The sequence below is a fragment of the Macaca nemestrina genome, chromosome 5 (genome assembly GCF_043159975.1).
Source record: "Macaca nemestrina isolate mMacNem1 chromosome 5, mMacNem.hap1, whole genome shotgun sequence".
Taxonomy (NCBI): domain Eukaryota; kingdom Metazoa; phylum Chordata; class Mammalia; order Primates; family Cercopithecidae; genus Macaca; species Macaca nemestrina.
The window spans coordinates 2,008,153-2,028,244 of record NC_092129.1 but is presented as its reverse complement, the minus strand read 5'-3'; the positions used below and the strand labels follow the sequence as shown (position 1 = coordinate 2,028,244).

Below are 20,092 nucleotides of genomic sequence, written 5' to 3'. Positions count from 1 at the left end.
AGGCTTACACAGATGACAAGTAAGCACATTAAAGATGCTCAGCCTCACCAGCCATTAAGGAAACACAGATCAAAGCCACAGTGTGGTATCTATCAGACACACCTATCTCTGTGGCTCAAATAGAAAACAGTGACAACATCAAATGCTGACAAGGACATGAAGAAATGAATCACTCACACACACTGCTGGTGGGAATGTAAGAGGGTATGGTCACTCTGAAAACAGTTCAGTGTTTCCAAGAAAACGAAACAAGCAACTGCCCAACAGTCCAGCAACTGTGTACTTAGACATTTGCCCCAGAGGAGAGACAACTTCTGTTCACACAAAACCTGTGTATAGGAGCGTTCACAGCAGCCCTATCTGAGACAGTCACTCTGCTGTGCTGCGGGGACCTGGGCTCCAGCTCCCATATGAAGCTGGCTCACAGCCAGCCTCCACGCACTCCCTTCTGCTTCCCTTTTGAGTCTTCCTGGGCCCTCAGGAGCTCAGAGAGAGCGGTGGGGACACTGAGGATAGGGCAGATGTGTATCCACAGTCTCCTCAGACTTGCCTGGCTGCAGATTCTAAACCACTGACACCACCCTCTTCGTGCCACTGAGCACACCTGAGGTCATCTCTTCTCCAGTTTCCAGATGAGAAATAGGACACAAATCCCTTCTACCCCCAGACCCTCAAACCCATCATGGAAGGGTTCCACAGCTCAAGCAAAGCTTAGCACGGATGAAATGGTCAAGAAGCTACCACAAAATGAGAATACTTTTATGAAAGAAACTTTCTATGTAAAATCTCCAGCTGTCTGGCCATGTTTCTTATCAACAATAACTATACTAGGGGTGCTGGCTTATGTAAAACTCAAACTACTGGAGACACCTCACGTGCCTGCTTAGTTTGTTAGAGACAGTTTTTACTTACAGTCTAGCTCTTGGGTATGTTCTCACAATTGAAAGTGAGGAGACAGCCAAGAAAAAAGGGACAGGACACAAATTACTAATATCAGAAATGAAAGAGGGGACACCACATATACAGATCTCATAAAAAAGATAAAAAAGAATTCTATAAACAACTTTATGCCCATAAATGTGATAACCTACACAAAATGGACCAATTCCTTGAAATACACAATATGCCAAAACTCACACAAGAAGAAACAGTCTAAGTAACACTATATCCAAAATTGAATAAATAATTAATAACTTTTCAAAACAGAAATCACTAGGCCCAGATGGGTTCACTGGTGAATTATACCAGATATTTAAATAATAAATGACTCCAATTCTCTATAATATCCTTTAAAGGATAGAAACAGAAAGAATGCTTCCAAACTCATTCTATGAGGCCAGCATTTCTCTAACAAAAAAGCCAAGGACAGTAAAAAGAAAAAAGAACAACTAGAGACTAATATTTCTCATGTACACAGATGCAAAAACCCTCAATAAAATATTAGTAAGTTGAATCCAACAATGTAAGAACGAAATTATACACCTTGACCAGGTGGGATTTATTTCAGGTACACAAGGCTGATTCAACATTTAAAACTCAATTAATGTAATCTATCCCATCAATAAGCTAAAAAATATCGATACCAAAAATCATTTGACAAAATACCACACCCATTCACAATAAAAATTCTCAGTAAACTAAGAACAGAGGAGAACTTCTTCAACTTCATAAAGAATATCTACCACAAACCTACATCTAACATCACACTTAATGGTGAGAAATTTAAAGCTTTGCCACTGAGATTAGGAACAAAGCAAGGATATCCCCTTTCACTACTGCTTTTCAACATTGTACTGGAATTCCTAGCTAATGCAATAAGACAAGAAAAGGAAATAAAAGGTACACAGATTGGTACAGAAGAAACAAAACTGACTGTGTTTGTAGATGACATGATTGTCTACATAGAACATTTGAAAGAATTTACCAAAAAAAAAAAAAAAAAAAAAACAAACCTTCTGGAACAAATAGTGATTTTAGCAGGGTTGCAGAATTCAAGGTTAATTTACAAAAGTTAATCACTTTCCTATATACCAACAATGAACAAGGGGAATTTGAAATTAAAAACACAGTATCATTTACATTAGCACCCAAAAATGAAACAGGTATAAATCTATCGAAATAAGTACAAGGTCTATATGAGTAAGATGACAAAACTCTAATGAAGGATATCAAAGGAGAACTAAATAAATGGAGAGCTATTCCATGTCCATGGATAGGAAGACAATATTGTTAAGGTGTCAGTTCTTCCCAATTCAATCTATAGATTCAATGCAATCTCAATCAAAATTGCAGCCAATTATTTTGTGTTTATCAACAAAATTATTCTGAAATTTATACAGAAAGGCAAAAAACTATAATAAACAATAACTTATTGTATTTTTTAGACAGCTAGAAGAGAGGATTCTGAATTTTACCAAGAAATAATAAAAGCTTGAAGTGATTGATATGTTAATTACCCTGATTTGATCATTATACAGTGTATGCCTGTATTGAAACACCACACTGTATGTATAAAAAGAAAAAGATCTTTCATATATACATAGAAATATTTCATATTTCATATACTGAGAATAGCCAACTCAGTATTGAAAGAGAAGAACAAAGCTGAAGAGGTAACAGTTCCGTACTTTAAGACTTACTATGAATCAATAGTAATCAAGACTGTGCTGTGTTGGAAAAAGAAGAGACAAACAGCAATGGAACAGAATAAAGAGCCCAGAAATAGACCCACATAAATACAGCCAACAGATCTTTGACAGAGGAGCAAAGACAATACAATGAAGAAAAAAGTCTTTCAACAAATGGTGCTATAGAACACCTGGACATTCACATGCAAAAAAACAAATGAATCTAGACATTGACCTTACACCCTTCACACGAAAGTTAACTCACAACTGATCACAAACCTAACTGCAAAATGCAAAGCTGTATAATTCCTAGAAGATAACATAGAAGAAAACCTAGATGACCTTGGGTATGGCAATGACTTTTTAGATACAACAAAAAAAGCATGATCTATGAAAGAATAATTGAAAATCAGGATTTCACTGAAGTTAAAAACGTCTTCTCTGAAAAGGATAATGTCAAGTGAATGAGAAGACAAGCCACAAACTGGGAGAAAATAAATGCAAAAGACAAATCTGATAAAGAACTGCTATCTAATATATACATATATATATATATATATATATATATATATATATATATATATATATATATAAAAGAAAATAACCCAATTAAAAATTGGGCCAGAGATGTCAACAGATGTCTCACCAAAGAGGGACATACCAACAGCAAATAAGCATATAAAAATGCTCCACATCATGTCATCAGGAAAATGCACATTTAAACAACAATGAGATTATGTGCACACCTATGAGAATGGCTGAAGTCCAGAACATGGACAATACCAAATGCTAGTGAGGATGTGGAGCAACAGGAACTCCCATTCATTGCTGGTGGGAATGCAAAATGGTGCAGCCTTTTTGGAATATAATTTGGCAGTTTCTCACAGAACTAAATATACACTTACCATATGATTCTGCAACTGTATTCCTTGGTATTTACCAAAAGAAGCTGAAAATCGTTGATCACACAAAAATTGCCACGGATGTTTACAGCAGCTTTATTCATAATCGCAAAATATAAAAAATACAAAGACGTGCTTCAGTAGGTGAACTGATAAAACTGTGGTGCATCCAGATGATGGACTGTGATCCAGCACTAAAAAGAAGTGAGCAAGCAAGCCACGAAAAGACACAGAGGAAGCTTAAACACACACTATGCAGAGAAAGATGCCAATCTGAATAGGCTGCATGCTGTGTGATTCCAACTCTATGATCTCCCGGAAAAGGCAACACTACGGAGACAGTAAAGAAACCAGTGGCTGCCAGGAGTTAGGAAGGAGAGAGGGATGAATAGGCAGATTCTCAAGGCAGTAGAACTACAGTATGTAGAGAACACACGCTATGATGCTGTCATGGTGGATGATGCCATTAGAGACTTGTCAGAACCCATGGAAGGCACACCACCAAGAGTGAATGCTGATAAACTGTGGACTTTGGCGATGATGATGTGTCAATGTAGGTTAATCAACAATGGTAAAGGTAACAAACGTAACACTCGGGTGGAAGATGTGGACAGGGGGCCAGGAGGCACACGGGAAATCTCCACACTTTCCTCACAATTTTGCTGTGAACCTAAAACTGCTCTTTAAAAAAGAATGTGTTTAAGTAAACTTTCAGAAAACCCTCATATATCATTATAAGAATGTTCAGTTACATTGTATATTTCTAAAAGAACACATCTAGCATCAACAAGAAAATTAATGAGGCTAAGAACTGCCATCCACTGAGGAGATGAAATGGTAGTCTAGGGTACTGGGTCCACCGATCCACTTAATGCTTGTGTGTCATTCTGAGTTATTTTTATTTTTATTGTATTTTATTTATTTTTTATTTATTTATTTTGAGATAGGGTATCACTCTGTCACCCAGGCTGGAGTGCAGTGGCACAATCTCGGCTCATTGAAACCTCCGCCTCCTGGGTTCAAGCAATTCTCCTGCCTCAGCCACCTGAGTAGCTAGGATTACAGGCATGTGCCATCATACTCGGCTAATTTTTATATTTTTAGTAGAGATGGGGTTTCACCATGATTTCCAGGCTGTTCTTGAACTGCTAGCCTCAAGTGATGCACCCGCCTCAGCCTCCCAAAGTGCTGGGATTACAGGTGTGAGCCACCACAGCTGGCCTTATTTTATTTTTCAGACAGGGTCTTGCTCTGTTGCCCAGGCTGGAGTGCTGTGGCTCAATCACAGCTCACTGCAGCCTTGACCTCCTGGGCTCAAGCAATCCTCCCACCTCAGCATCCCAAGTACCTGGGACCACAGGCATGTGCCACCACACCTGGCTAATTTTTGTATGTTTTATAGAGATGGGGTCTCATTATGTTGCCCAAGCTGGTCTTGAACTCCTGGACTCAAGCAATCTGCCTGCCTCAGCTTCCCAAAGTGGAGGGTTTACAGGTGTGAGCCACCACACCTGGCCATTTTGAGTTATTTTTATGTGGGTATAGATTAAAATAAATAAGGAACATAAACTCCTCTAAGGAAAAATAAATGAAGAAAAATATTATAAAATTCCAAAGGCGTTTGGGCTGGCATGTCCATTCATGCTATTTTGGAAAGGTGAATGAGTCCCCACCTTATAAATAGAAATCATATTTCAGTCGGACGAAGCTACTACAGTAAACACACTGATTTCTACCACCCCTACAGCTAATGAACTGGAACTCACAAGGCTCCAATCACTTCATTAAGTAATTCAGACACACAGAGACCCCATGCCCACCCTCACTAGGCCCCCTTCTCTGGGTTATGTTTTTCACAGAACTTACCGCTATCTCTCCTGATTTACTGCAGGCACCTCCTAGTTGGTCTCCTGTGTCCAACCTCTTCCTCTAAAGCTTTTTCTCAACACAACAACCTGAGTGACTCTCTTAAAACAAGAGGAAGACCCAGCACTTTGGGAGGCTGAAGTGGACGGATCACCTGAAGTCAGGAGTTCGAGACCAGCCTGGCCAACATGGTGAAACCCCGTCTCTACTAAAAATACAAAAAAATTAGCTGGGCGTGGTGGTGGGCGCCTGTAATCCCAGCTACTCAGGAGGCTGAGGCAGGAGAATCACCTGAACCCAGGAGGTGGAGGCTGGAGTGAGCCAAGATTGTGCCACTGTACTCTAACCTGGGCAATAAGAGCGAGACTCCGTCTCGAAAAAAAAAAAAAAAAGAAAGAAAAAAGAAAAACCGTGTCGTATTAGCGGCCAGAGAGTAAAGACGATTCGGGCTGCGAAGGCCAGGTGGCTTGTGTCATAACCACTCAACTCCGCTGTTGCTATTCTGAACTGTCACAGTCGATACTTAACATGCATGCCTGGGTGCTGATAAAACTTAGTTTACAAAAACAGTGTCATCTGCAAACCCCTGTCTTAGAAGTCAGATATTTCTTAGTGATCTACTCCATACCCTCCCATGGCTTCCGTCCCACGAAGAGAAGCCGCAGACAAAGGCAGGCCTCGGGGATCTGGGCCCCACTGCCCCCGGCCACTCAGGAGGTCTCTCGCTCACTTGCTGCTGCAGTGTCCATCCTGCTGACACAAGCATCCAGGCTCCGTCCTGCTCGGGCCTGGGTTCTCATTGTCCCGCCACCTGGCAGTCACGCAGCCCACCCTGACCACACATGCAGAGTCATTGTCCCCACCTGCCCAAGCTGCCCCACCCCTTCTTTCCATTTAGCAATAGAACCCGTGGCCTTTTAATAAGCATGTAAATGACCACTCATTTTATTACTGTTTGTCTCTCCTGCACAAACATAAATGCACTGAAACGCCAGCTCCATGAGGACTTTCAGCCCGTGTCCACTGCAGCCCTCACTCCCAGAGCAACGGCTGAATGCGGAGGGCGTGGGATACAGCTGTGTTGGACAAATGATATCTATTTAACAGCCATACACCCTGCAGTAGCTCCTTCATAAACCTTTCTTGAATTAGGTTACTTGATAATATTTCACTGATGAAACTAGCAATAAAAGAGGTGAAATAACTTGTTCAAGGTCATATAGCCAGTAAGAGGTAAAGGCAAGATTCATGCCAGGTTCCACGGAAGAAAGGCTTGCTCTGAACAATTCACCTGCCTCCCTGGATCCTAATTTATTGTGATGACATTATCCCAAACTATCTTCTACCATCTAACGTTTAAACATTGCTAGTGGAACTGTGTTACCATATATGTAAAAATGAATTGTATTTTCATGTATGTCATCTGTAATTGAGGATTTTTAACTGTTTTAAAAGACTCTCTCTCAGTTGAGGCTAAAATAATCACCCCTCATGATGTCCTCATTCCATGAACTTGAGAGTTCTGCAGTGGCAGATGCTGTTCTAAAAGGCAGCTAAGCGCTGCTCACAGGTGCTCTGTATGCTGTTTGGGGAGGGTGTGTGTGTGTGTGTGTGTGTGTGTGTGTGTGTGTGTGTGTGTGTGTGTGTGTGTGTGAATGCAGGGAGGTGGGGAGGGCCCGGGCGGGAACACCATCAGAGAGACCTGAGCACTGTGGGACAGCAGCATCCACAGGGACTGTGGGTGCTCATGGAACGTTTTCAGGCAGCAGCGGAGTCCTGGCCGTCCCCATGTGGCCCCTGCTCTAGGGGGCCGCCAACCCCTCACTCCCAGCCGGGCCGTGCGCCATCTGCCTGCCCATCCGCGAGCTGTTCTTTCCTGTTTAATACACAGGCCAGGAGGAAGACATGGTACCATTTTTATCTTTAGAAAAGAAGAGCAATATAAAATATTCTCTGCCAAATTTTCACTGAATCTTTATGACACATTTTAGAATATAAATTAGAAATAAAGTGCCACAAAAAGATGAGTAAATATTGTCATAAAATGGAAAGACCAAAACACACAGATCAGCTGTTCTGTAGTAGGAGGATTTCTGGTCTTGGACCCAGGACTTCTGCTTCAGAACCTTCTCTGCCATTCAGTAACTGAGTGGCCAGGGGTCACCCTCAAGCGCTTTGAGTCTCAGTCGCCTTTCTACATAAGGGAATGGTAACTTTGTCTTTTAAGGCCTGCTTTGAAGGCTAAATTGATATTGTTATGTGAACATTACAACCTGCTAGAAGAGCATAACATGCTTAAGGGGATACTCAAGGTTCTCTTCTCCCAGAACAAACTGAAAATATTTCCACAAATGTCACAGGGAAAATATTTCCACAAATGTGGGGGACGTTACCGCTCACATGTTCAAACTATATTGTGTTCCGAAGCCCCGGAACCATCCAGATGTTCCGAAGAGGCGAAAGGGTGTGAGAGAAGAATCCTGGCTGAGTGTGGAAGACCTGATTTTACTCTACAGTTTGCCACAAATTCGGTCTATGACATTTGACAATTCCTAAATTCTCTAAATGGCGGATTTTTGATCTGTAAAATGAAATTATTCTTTGTAATCTTTTAAGTCACTTTTTAAAAGTGTGCTATTGTTCTAGTTCTGCTAAAATTTCGCATAAAAAAACAGGCTGACAAAGAAGTCATGATTATCTCAGGAAATGAAGTAATAACCGAGTGGAATGCTGCTCCCTGTCAAGGGAACTCAAGAAACCCAACAGCAAAGGGCAGATCTGAGGCTAGGAGCCTCAGCTTCTAGTTCATGTCCAGTTCATGCCCAGCCCATGCTCCCTTCAGCCTCAGGGGCTGGAAGGACTCAGTGGCTGGGCGGGAAGGGGCTGTAGTCGGGCACAAGTGCCTACCACGCTCTAAAGGAAAGCCTGATGGTTAATGCAAGAAGACGGGGAGCCATCAGCAGAGGCAAGTCCTCTGACCAAAAAATATGAGCAAAGCTGCCCCTGGCGGTGCTTTGCCAGCAAATCACAGATGTGCTACGATTCATGGCCCTGACTGTCAACTCCAGTACTTTTTATATAAATCATTGCTGGCGAAATACAATTTTAAATATTAAAATCGCCTAAAGTATAACCAAATGAAAATATTGAAGTAGGATGCATCCTTAAAAATATAAGCATTTCTGCATTCCAGATCCCAAACTTTTGGAGCCGCGAAGCACACAGTGTTCCCATGTGGCTTCTGTGCCACCCAGTTCTTCTGTGTTTCAACCCAAGCAATGACTGCACCACCACCCTCCGTGCTGGTCAACCACCGCTATGCACGATTGTAAAAGGGGATTAGCTGTACATTCCCCGCAAGTGCATTACTAACCTCCTAGGTTATGTGACAGGCTACTTTTATGCATAAAACGTGCTTAGCTTCTGGTGATTTATCATTTTAAATGTTTTCAAAGTAAATTGACTACATAGATTTTGTTTTCTAGAATTCTGTGTGGTAGATGTACATTTCAGCCTCCACGATGATATAAATACTCTTGGTTGAAAAATACTGCACTTTCTAGGCAATATTAAAATAAGTTGTTAGAAATAACTGGTTATAACACATAAGAATATGGATTGATTTATTTCACCAGCATTCACTGAGGATCTGATCTATACTGATGATTAGGGTGACTAAGAAGAAAAAAATGAAGAACTATTCTTCCCTTGAATAACTAAAATTCCAGTGGCACACAGGATATGTAAGCTGACAGTTTACAATGTGAGGCCCGGGTCCTCTTCACATCAGCATCTAAACCCTGTAATGGAGACACCAAGGTCTGACGCCAACTTCATTTTAGGAGATGTCTCAGAGAGGACAACATTTGAAGGAGGACAGAGGGCTAACAAGCAGTCTGGAAAGAGCGAGTGTGAAAAACACATTCCAAGCAAACAGCAGACTGCTCCAGGCCAAACTCATCACCAGAGCAGGAGAGGGCTCTGGGGACCAGTGCACAGAGAAGGATGGAAGAGAGACCAGGCAGAAAGGTAGACTCGGCAGCACAAGGTCAACCTTGCTAGGACTAAATCCTACAGGCAGTGAAGAGGATGAAAAAACAATGATCATTTATATTTCTCACTAAAATTCTTAGGGGAAAAAATAAAAATTGTCAAGTAACACAGCAAAACTATGGGCATACGACACATGAGGTCAATTACAATATAATTAACCAATCTTACTGAGTAATTTTCCAGAATAATATTAGTGAGCCTCCACTTTTGTAATGGAGCCCATAAGATCACCAAACATTTTAGAGGTATCATCAGGAGAGACAATAATTTTCTTCACTAGGCAACTACAATAACAATCATACCACTGGAAGAATAAGCCAAATTCACTTCTTTTGAAATTATAATAAGATTATTAAGCAAGAGATTTAACTTACAGAGATAATGAAGTTCCACCAAGGACACCAGTGAAAAGGAAATTGTTTTTGTTTTTTGTTTTTTGTTTTTTTTTGAGACGGAGTCTCGCTCTGTCGCCCAGGCTGGAGTGCAGTGGCCAGATCTCAGCTCACTGCAAGCTCCGCCTCCTGGGTTTACGCCATTCTCCTGCCTCAGCCTCCCGAGTAGCTGGGACTACAGGCGCCCGCCACCTCGCCTGGCTAGTTTTTTGTATTTTTTAGTAGAGATGGGGTTTCACCGTGTTAGCCAGGATGGTCTCGATCTCCTGACCTCGTGATCCACCCGTCTCGGCCTCCCAAAGGGCTGGGATTACAGGCTTGAGCCACCGCGCCCGGCCGAAAAGGAAATTGTTTTTAACACGTGTTGCTGGAGCCAACAGATATTCATACAGGGAAAAATGACTCTTTACTTACCCTTCTCCCCACCCAAAATCAGTTTGTGATGGAGGTGAAGGAGGGACCCACGCCCTCACGTGACCTGTCTGTGAGCACGGGAGGTGTCTGCGGCATATCACACAGAATGAGGGATGAATCAAGGCGTGCCTGTGCACACGGCTGCATCTTGCTGGAGTCTCTCTCGCTCGCTGGCTGTGAGGACGCATGTGGTTGTGCTGGGGACCCTGTGAGGCAGGAGCCTTGGGGGCCTCAGGGAGCTGATAGTGGCTTCCACCCTGTAGCCATCAAGAAACTGAGGCCCTCAGTCCTGCAGCCACAAGGAACTAAAATCTGCCAAGACCTTGGTGAGCTTGCCAGCAGATCTGTCCCCAGGGGAGCCTCAGAAGGGACCCAAGGCCCTGCCAACAGCTTGGTCTCAGCCTGTGAGACCCTGGGCAGAGGACCCAGCCCCCCCGCACCCTGATTCTTGACCCACAGGAGCTGAGAGATAAAGAGGGTGTGGTTTCAAGCCACGGCAGTTTTGCTAATACTGTTATGTATGAATGGGTTATAGATCTAAATGGAATAAAAAACCACAAATGTCCTAGAAGGAAACACAGAAGAGTATCTTCTCAGTCTCTGGGTTAGCAAAGGTTTCTTAGGCCACAGAAAGGATTAACCAAATCTAATTTTAATTGAAAACTAGATTTCATAAAAATGTAAAACTTCTGTTCATTAAAGGATGCCATGATGATACCAATAAGCAACCCACAGATGAGGGGAAACACTGCAATACACTGCAATACCTGCCTAGAGTTAAGAATACATTTTTTAAAAAGTTCTACAACTCAATAATTTAGAAAAGAACCCAATTAAAAATGGGCATATAAGTATATGGTAAAGTGCTCAACATCATTCATTACAAAAGAAATGCAAATTAAAACCACAATTAAAATACCACCTCAAGGCTAAAATTAAAGACTAAAGAAACCGCATGTACCTGAGATTATGGCACTGAGACTCTCATACCTTACTGGAAGCGTCAAGCGGTACAATCCCATGCAAAACTGAGGGGCAGTTACGTTGCGGTTAAGCACACACCACCCTCAGCAACTGCACTCCAGTCTCTCGCAAGAGAAACGAGAACATGTGTGCACACAAACAGCTGCACAAGAATTTTTATGGCAGCTTTATTTGTAATCACCAAAAACTGGACACATCAAAAGATCCTCAACTGAGGGCTGGGTAAACTGTGTTTCTCCCACACAGGGGAAAACGCCTCGGTGATATAAAGGAAGAACCAGAATGCGTGCAACATTGCCGAGGAATTTCAAAATCATTACACAGAGGCCAGAGAAGAAACCTTGCCAAATGGCATTCATGTGACAATCCGGAACAGACAAAGCCAGTCTGTGAAGGACACAAGAGCAGTTTCCATGTTGGAGTGTGGAAATGAGGACTGACTGGGGGACGTAGGGAAGACCCTGAGGTGGGGGGTGGGGTGCAGGTGCACCTGTGCCACGGGACTGGGGCCTCTGGCTGTTCATTTGTTCACTGTAACCCCAGAAAAAGAAAGGAGCCCTACATGATTTAGAACATGTGCTTATTCAGTGCCTCTGCAGATAAACTGCTAATACTTTTATTTCTTTATCTTCAATCTTTCCTTTTCAATTCTTATTCCAAAATTCTTTTATTTTGATTAAAAACATCAAAGTATAAGCTGGGCATGGTGGCCCACACCTGTGGTCCCAGACACTCAGGAGGCTGGGGTGGGAAGATTGCAGGAGCCCAAGAGTTCAGCCTGGGCAACAGAGAGAGATGCTGTCTCTAACATTTTTTTCATTAAAAATAAAAATATCGGCGCCTGTCGTCCCAGCTACTCGGGAGGCTGAGGCAGGAGAATGGCGTGAACCCAGGAGGCGGAGCTTGCAGTGAGCCGAGATCGCGCCACTGCACTCCCGCCTGGGCGACAGAGCGAGACTCTGTCTCAAAAAAATAAAATAAAATAAATAAATAAAAATAAAAATATCAAAGTATTTTTTAAAAACTTGCATTCCCCTCCACATACTCAGTAAGTTATCAGGACAGAAGATTATCCCTAAAGTAAGAGACTGTCTTCATTACCCTTTTCTATATTGTATACTGTTTTAGACTTGAAAAAACATATTGACTGAATATAAAAATGGGAGAATTTTTTTATAGCAGCCTGTGTGTCTATAAAGCCCTCTTAACTTTATAGTGTTTCTATGATTGGAAAGAACTATGAGAGCATAAATCAGGCCACTATATTTCCCAACACTATCCAAAAATTTCTGGGTGCAAACAAAAAGGTGTGTGCTGCATTTCATCAGAAATTGGTCTAAGTTCAATACTCCCTTTGGCATTTCTGTTTCCCACAAACAGCAATGGCTTCTGCACATAAAAACTCCTCACTGAAGTGATCTTGTGTCCAAGTATGTTAATTAGTGATTTTGATCATATTTGAATTCAGCCTCTTCTGATTGCTATTCTACAGATCAGTTGATATTCTGGCCTCAGGAAGTGAACAGCGCATGCTCTAGATATTACATTTGATATTTAATAATTAGTAATATGTAATAATTCGTGCTTAGAATATCACTGGCCAGGCTGGAAACACAGCCAGGTGCACCGCTGGATTGCTGAGTTCGAGAATAAGCACCGGGTTCCCATCCCGGTAGAGTCCTTACTGCTGGATGTGAGTCTTGCTGGTCGAATGAGTGGCGACCCAGAGCACAGGCAGCCGAGGGTTGGGCAGTCAACAGGATGACGGCTCATCTGCACATAGTCAGTGCGCACCTCCAGGCGACAGACGCAGAGACCCTGCAACAGAGTCCTGAGATGGAAAAGCCAAACCTGCAGGCTCTTCCAGGGACCCCTGAAATAGAAAGTCTGGGATAAGGGCCCAGAAATCTTCATCTTTTCAGAAACACTCCAGTAGATTTTTATGCAGTTCCATTCTGGATGCCGTGATTTTCCAATTCGATTATTTGTCACTCCACTAACTTAAATGCAGTACTCATCCAGAGTCCGTGAGCCATAAATCCACAGCACAGCAGGCTGCTCATTTTGACTACTGTTGGTGAGAGGTACGTTACTCACATTTGAATCCTGGAATAAACCAGCTATTACTGACTCAAGTTCAGAATCTTTTTGTTTTACACGGTAGATCATAATACATCGCACTTGGAAGTTACAGGCCTGACAGGCTCGGATGGTTTACAGTAAAAATAATAATATCCCACCAGTTCCGTACTTCAGTTTCCTTCCCTTTCTGTTGAAGAAATTCCGTCGGCAACCACAAATCTTGAAGCCAATCCCTTATTTTCTCATTGTCTTAATTTATCATCTGGACAGCTCATCCCTGCATGGCAGTGAAAGACCAATACTATGTGAAGTACATTTTTTTGGCTTTTATACAAATCATTTGAATGTAAAGAAGGCAGCGTGGCAATGGCAAGCTGCCTACTTCTGTAGTCTGTACGGCGGCCTTTACATTCACGGTTTGGCTGTTGACTTTGCTAGAATCTGCAGAACATTTTCCAAAAGGAAGGTAGCGTAGATTCCTTAGGCATGAAATTAACTTTTATGGTGTGGGCATTGATGAGACAGTCAGGAAATATCTGGAAATGACACACTCTTCAGAACTATAAATTGTACATGAAAACACACATTTGAAACCACTCAGGGACTAAAAAAGAAAAAAAAACAAGCATTAATGCCACATTAATAGAAATATAATATATATTACCTCTCATAGAAATAAGAAACTTTTTTGAAATGTTGATTTGGAACTGAGTTCTAGTCAATAAATTTGAGAAGGAAACCTTTCTCCAGTTCCCGAGTGTCCATAGTAAGAAAGATACGGCTTCTGCTCTTGAATCGGCCCCGAAAGGCTCCATAGAGGTCACCCTGCTTTTCTTCAAGATGCTTCCCAGTGCTCGCTGGTGGTAGCAGAACCCACTTCTCTCTTCTGTCCTTATATAGCTTTGTGGTGTGTAGGTGGACACTGTGCTGACGAAGACGGAATCTGAAGTCAGATCGATGAGGTGCGAAGGCCTTGCAGGTCCACTTACCCACTGCGTGCTTTTGTTCGGCATTTTAACGTCTTTGTGCCTCAGTTTCCTTATCTGCGATAGGAAGGTAATGAGGTATCCACTTGTTGAGGCGGTGATGATTACAGTTACATAAAGCACTTAAGGATAGTGACTGTGACGCAGTAAGCACCTAATCAGTGCAAGTAAATGTTGAAATTGACCTCTGATATGGTCTGGCTGTGTCCCCACCCAAACCTCCACTTGAATTGTATCTCCCAGAATTCCCACATGTTGTGGGAGGGACCCAGGGGGAGGTAATTGAATCACGGGGGCCTGTCTTTCCCGTGCTGTTCTCGTGATAGTGACTAAGTCTCATGAGATCTGACGGTTTTATCAGGGGTTTCTGCTTTTGCTTCTCTCTCATTCTCTCTTCCTGCCACCATGTAAAAAGTGCCTTTTACCTTCCGCCGTGATTGGGAGGCCTCCCCAGCCATGTGGAACTGCAAGTCAAATTAAACCTACTTTTCTTCCCAGTCTCAGGTATGTCTTAACAGCAGCATAAAATGGACTAATACAATCTCAAACCATTTTGTCTTTGGCTACAAATAAGAAGTAAGGTGTGTGCACACGGCCCAGACAAGAAACTCCAAGTGGGAGCCAGGCAAGCCCAGTGTGCAGGGAGGCTGCCCATGCCTGACAGGACAGCACCAAGGTGTCCGGCAGAGCCAGGTCCAAGGGCCAGGTCCCTGTAGCTCTGAATTCGAAGATAGGCTTGATGCTGGCCCTGTTGTTGATGGGACACTAACTTTGGTCACTTTACCCCATCATCCTCAACTACATATCCAGTACACACAATAATTATCAGATTGCTTTATTATTACTGTTTTTATATATTACATATTTATAAAACATAGACTACTGTAAAAATGTAAAGTATACATTTTATACTACCCCAGGCAGACACACACACACCCCTCACAGAGTTTCACACCATATCAATCTGCTCTGTGGAGGGGAGACCTACTCAAGGGCCAGAAAGATCATATAATCCAACACCTAATTTTAGAGATAAGAAAATCAAAGTTCAAAAGGTTTGCTGAGGAACTACATGGGCAAATATATAGCATTTTTTTCTTATTATTTAAATATCTCTAAGAGATAACTGTTTAAACAAAATTGATAATGACCTAGTGTGGAATTTACAACAAATGTTGTCTTAGTCCATTCAGGCTGCTGTCACAAAAATGCCATAAACTGGGTGGTTTATAAATAACAGACATTTATCTCTCACCGTCCTGGAGGCTGGAGGTCCAGGATGAAGGCGCTGGCAGTGTCTGGTGAGGGCCTCCTCATAGACAGTGCATTCTCACTGCCCCTCACATGGTGGAAAGCGCCAATAAGTGCCCTGAGGTCTCTTTTATGGGGGCAGTAACTCCTGTCATGAGGCTCTTCCCCCATGACCTCATCATCTCCTGATGGTCCCACCTCCGAACACCATCATCTTAGGAGAGAGGCTTTCAACATATGAATTTGGGGGGCAGAAAACAAACAATTAGATCGTAACACCGTAAAAGTAAAATGCATGACAGTAATAGCACCCAGCCTGGAGAGGAGAAATGGAAGTTTGCTATTGTAAGATGAAGTGGCATCCTATCACTCAACGGTAGAATACCACAGTTAAGGATTTATACTTTAAATTAAAGAAACCTCAGATTAACTAAACAAAGAGTTACACCTAAGAAGCCAAAAAAAAAAAAAAAAAAAAAGATGATAAATGGAAATACAGAAAATATCTAATGGAGTCAAAAGAAAGCAGAAAAATAAAAAGAAAAGAAAGATCAGAAGGAGCAAATAGAAAATGAATAAGCAAGACAGAGTTTTAAACATAATCACATTAATAATCACATTAAATATGAATGGTCTAAACCTACACAGTAAAATGCAGAAATAGTCAAATTGGATAAAAGATCAAGATGCAACTAAATACAGCCTATAAGAAATGCACTTCAAACAAGGAGACTTAGATAGGTTTAAAAAAATAATTTTAAAAGATATACCATCCTAACACTAACAAAAGAAAGCTAGAGTGGCTACATTAATTTCGAACAAAGTATATTTCAAAGCAAAAAATATTCCCAGGAATAAAGACCACTATGTCATTACAATAAAGGTAAGTCTACTCATTAAGAGGACGTAACAATCATAACCTAATAAAGCAGCTTCAAAATAAAAGAAAAAACTGATAGAATTACAAGGAAAAGAGAAAACCTAGAGGTATGATCAGAGATTTCAATGCCGCCCTCAATCCTGGAAAGGACAAACATACACCACATAAAGATGCGGAAGACTCGAGGACACTCCCAAACAACACGACACGTTTCTCAGATCCTGCGCTGCCAACAGCAGAGTCTGCATTCTTTTCAGGTGGACACAGAACACAAAGCAAAAGCAATCCATTCAAGCCATGCGAAGCATTTCCTCTGTCCGTGCAGTATTAAACTGGAAATCAATAAAAGAAAGATTTCAAGAAAGACCTCAAATATTTGAAAACCAAACAGCACACTAACTTTCGACAACCCATGAATCAATGACAAAAATCAAAAGAGAATTTCAAAAGTATTTTGAACTAAATGGGTACGTAAACATTTTCGCAATTTGGGGGAATCCCCTAAGGCAGCAAATGGGGGAGCATGGGGCACCCACAGCTGTGTCAAGGGCTTCTAAGAACAGAAGGGGGCCTCAGCAGGCACAGATGTGACTCCAACTCTGCAGGACGACAGGCTCCGGCCTCTTCGCCTCTGTGCCAGGCTGCACGAGTGCCCGGGCACAGGACAGGGGAGATTGCAGGGGACGCGGGGAGGGCGCATGGGCATCACAGTGAGACCAGCGGGACCTGGATGGAAGGTTAGACTCAGGGGCATTTGAGACATAGAAACTGGTAAAAAAAAAAAAAAAAAAAAAAAAATTGTACAATTTGCAGAAGTGAAATAAGGAACAGAGAGGGGTGGGGAGGCTGAGGAGGTGGAGGATGAGCTTGCAGGAGAGCTCTACGGCTCCCGCTCAGGCTCTGGGAGTTGCAGGTCACAAGTCAGGGAGAGGAGGCCACAGCCGGGGAAGGAAACGCTTGGGCTGGCTCCGAGTCCGGAGTGTGAGTGCGGCAGCACTGCGGAGGAATGCCCAGAGCAAATGGGTCTAAAGGAGACATGCTGGGGCTTTTGGAAAATAATCACAGATCACAGTTTAAGATGAAGAAAAGTAGGATAAATTCAGAGGCAGCATCAAGTGAGGAGACAATAAAGCTGACAGCGGACCCCAGAGAAACCTGCACATGGAGAAATGTTTCCTGCTCGGTCCGCCCTGGACGCCTCCCTGCGCCGTGGCCCCCGAGGCTGCCCCACCAGCCGCAGTCGAGCCCAGGCTCCTTCACCTCTTTCCTGCAACTCCACTGCAGCCAGGGTCAGGGACGGAAGAAATGGACTTGGTGAAAAAGACAAAACAAAGCCAAAAAAGTAACAGCTGAACCACGCGTGAGTCCCGACGGGAGCCCACCACCCCGACGGGGTCTCCACAAAGCCGGACCCCGAACGCTGAAGCATTCAGCTCACACCAGTCAGACCCAACTTGGCTTCAACTCCAAACATGTGCCTGAACTAACATCCGTGTGTCTCTAACAAACCAAAGGTTATTTTCCGTTTAAAATTCAAGCATACCTTAAAAGAAAAGCTGTATCCGAGGGCAGAGGGGATGTCTGTGAAGAAGGCGCAGGGAACTGTGCTCAGGAGAGACAAGAAGGCGGCACTGGCCACAGGGACGCGGCCACAGCATCTCTTTCGCTTCAACATCATTAAGACATCAGTTTAATCAAAACAGATTTTCTTTCTTATTTTACAATGTAAAAATCTAGCCCGTGAGGATAAGAAAGTTTACTTTCCAAATTCAGAGTCTGCCTTCATTGTGTGATTTCTGAGCCCACACCTGAAGGGGGACACGGGTGGGTGGAGGTTTAAAAGGAAGAGTCTGCATTTCTTGAGCGGCTCAGAGGCGTTACAAACGTCACATCCATGACATGATCCAGCCTTCACAAGACAGTGGTTGTATTATTCAGGGATCCCTAAAGGGACAGGACTCACAGGACAGAGGAGTATATGGAGGGGAGTTTATTAGGAGAATTGACTCACACCATCACAAGGTGAAGTCCCACAATAGGCTGTCTCCAAGCTGAGGAGCAAGGAAGCCAAACCAAGTCCCAAAACCTCAAAAGTAGGGAAGTCCAGATGCAGCCTTCAGCCTGTGGCCGAAGGCCCGAGAGCCCCTGGCAAACCACCAGTGTCAGTCTGAGGTCCAAGAGTCCAAAAGCTGAAGAACTTGGAGTCTGATGTTCGAGGGGAGGAAGCATCCAGCACAGGAGAAAGATGGAGACCAGGAGACTCAGCAAGTCCAGTCCTTCCACCTTCCTCTGCCTGCTTTTATGCTAGCTAAGCCAGCAGCTGATTGGATGGTGGCCACCCACACTGAGGGGGGGTCTGCCTTTGCCAGCCCACCGACTCAAATGGGAATCTCCTTTGGCAACACCCTCACGGACACAGCCAGGACAATACTTTGCGTCCTTCAATCCCGTCAAGTTGGTGCTCAGTATTCACCATCACAGTGGCCCAGGACAACGGCAGGCAACACGAGGCTGTGAGAGGCTGCACTGCTTTGTGGCTCCTGGATCCATGTCCCTCCCTCGCCACCTCCTGACCTCTCCATGGCTGACCACCCTCCACATTTGGGGAGAGTGTGCTGGGCTGCGAGTGAGGTGCGAGGCTCCCTGGAGGACAGCATCAGCTGGAGGCGGCTCTACCACTCAGCACCTGGACAGAGCCCGGTGCTTACACTGGCTCCCACGACTCTCGGGCTCACCCATCTGCCCTGGGAGTGGCCCTGACCTCTCTTGTAGCACTGGAACACTCCATGGCTCCTGTCTCCCAGCTCAGTTTTCTGGCCCTGCCACCCATTCCATCAGCTAGCCCTTGATGTGCCTCAGGTAACCAAATGTGTGAGTGAGTAAAGTAACGAACACCCATGTCCTCATGCCAACACTGTAACGAACGCCCGCGTCCTCATGCCAACGCCATAACGAACGCCCGTGTCCTCATGCCAACACCCATGTGGACCCCACACGCAACCACAGGTGCAGAATGGGTCGAGGAGGTAAGTGACCATGCCAGGGACCAGCACACGGGAGCCAGGGAGACCCCCACCAGGTACACTGCCAGCGAGCACTCCCTTCCACCTGCACGCCTACCGAAAGCCGTGCTGAGCCAAGCCCAGCCGAGCCTCAGAAGCCTCCCGGCCTGGAAGTGCGGTCCCGCCACCTTGCTTACGTGGCAGGAAATGTGCTCTGACAAGCGTGGGAAAGAAACTGCGAATCAAGAGATACCCAATACTCCCTTCCCGGTGAACAAACTGATAACGTGGCTGTGTGTGCTTCTGCCGAGACTTAAGGCCAGTTTCTAAATGCAAAGCCTAACTTTTTGGGGGTAAAATTTTATACCAAGATTAAACTTTAGTCACTCACCAGAAGACTGCATTTTAATATGCCGTTCTATATAATATTCTAAAGTAGAAACATCTAAGGAAACTAAGACTCTATTTCAGATAAGGCAGAAGACTGCCCCACATCTGTGATCCATTAAATATTTCAAAGCGACCCTGAAGTCTCATCTCCTAAAAACCCCTCCACCAGGTACTGGAAATCTGTATCCCCGCCTTGCCTTGCGCAGTGGAGAAACTGAGGGTTCCCTTCACAATGTGTGTTCAAACTGAGGGTTCCCTTCACA

The 20,092-nt window shown here is 43.6% G+C and overlaps 1 protein-coding gene across 17 annotated transcripts in view; it reads right to left on the bottom strand.

The window, feature by feature from the left end:
• LOC105487638 (WD repeat domain 27) overlaps positions 1-20,092 on the bottom strand; it is a 304,221-nt gene that overhangs the window by 146,843 nt on the left and 137,286 nt on the right. The gene's annotated exons all lie outside the window — the stretch shown is intronic.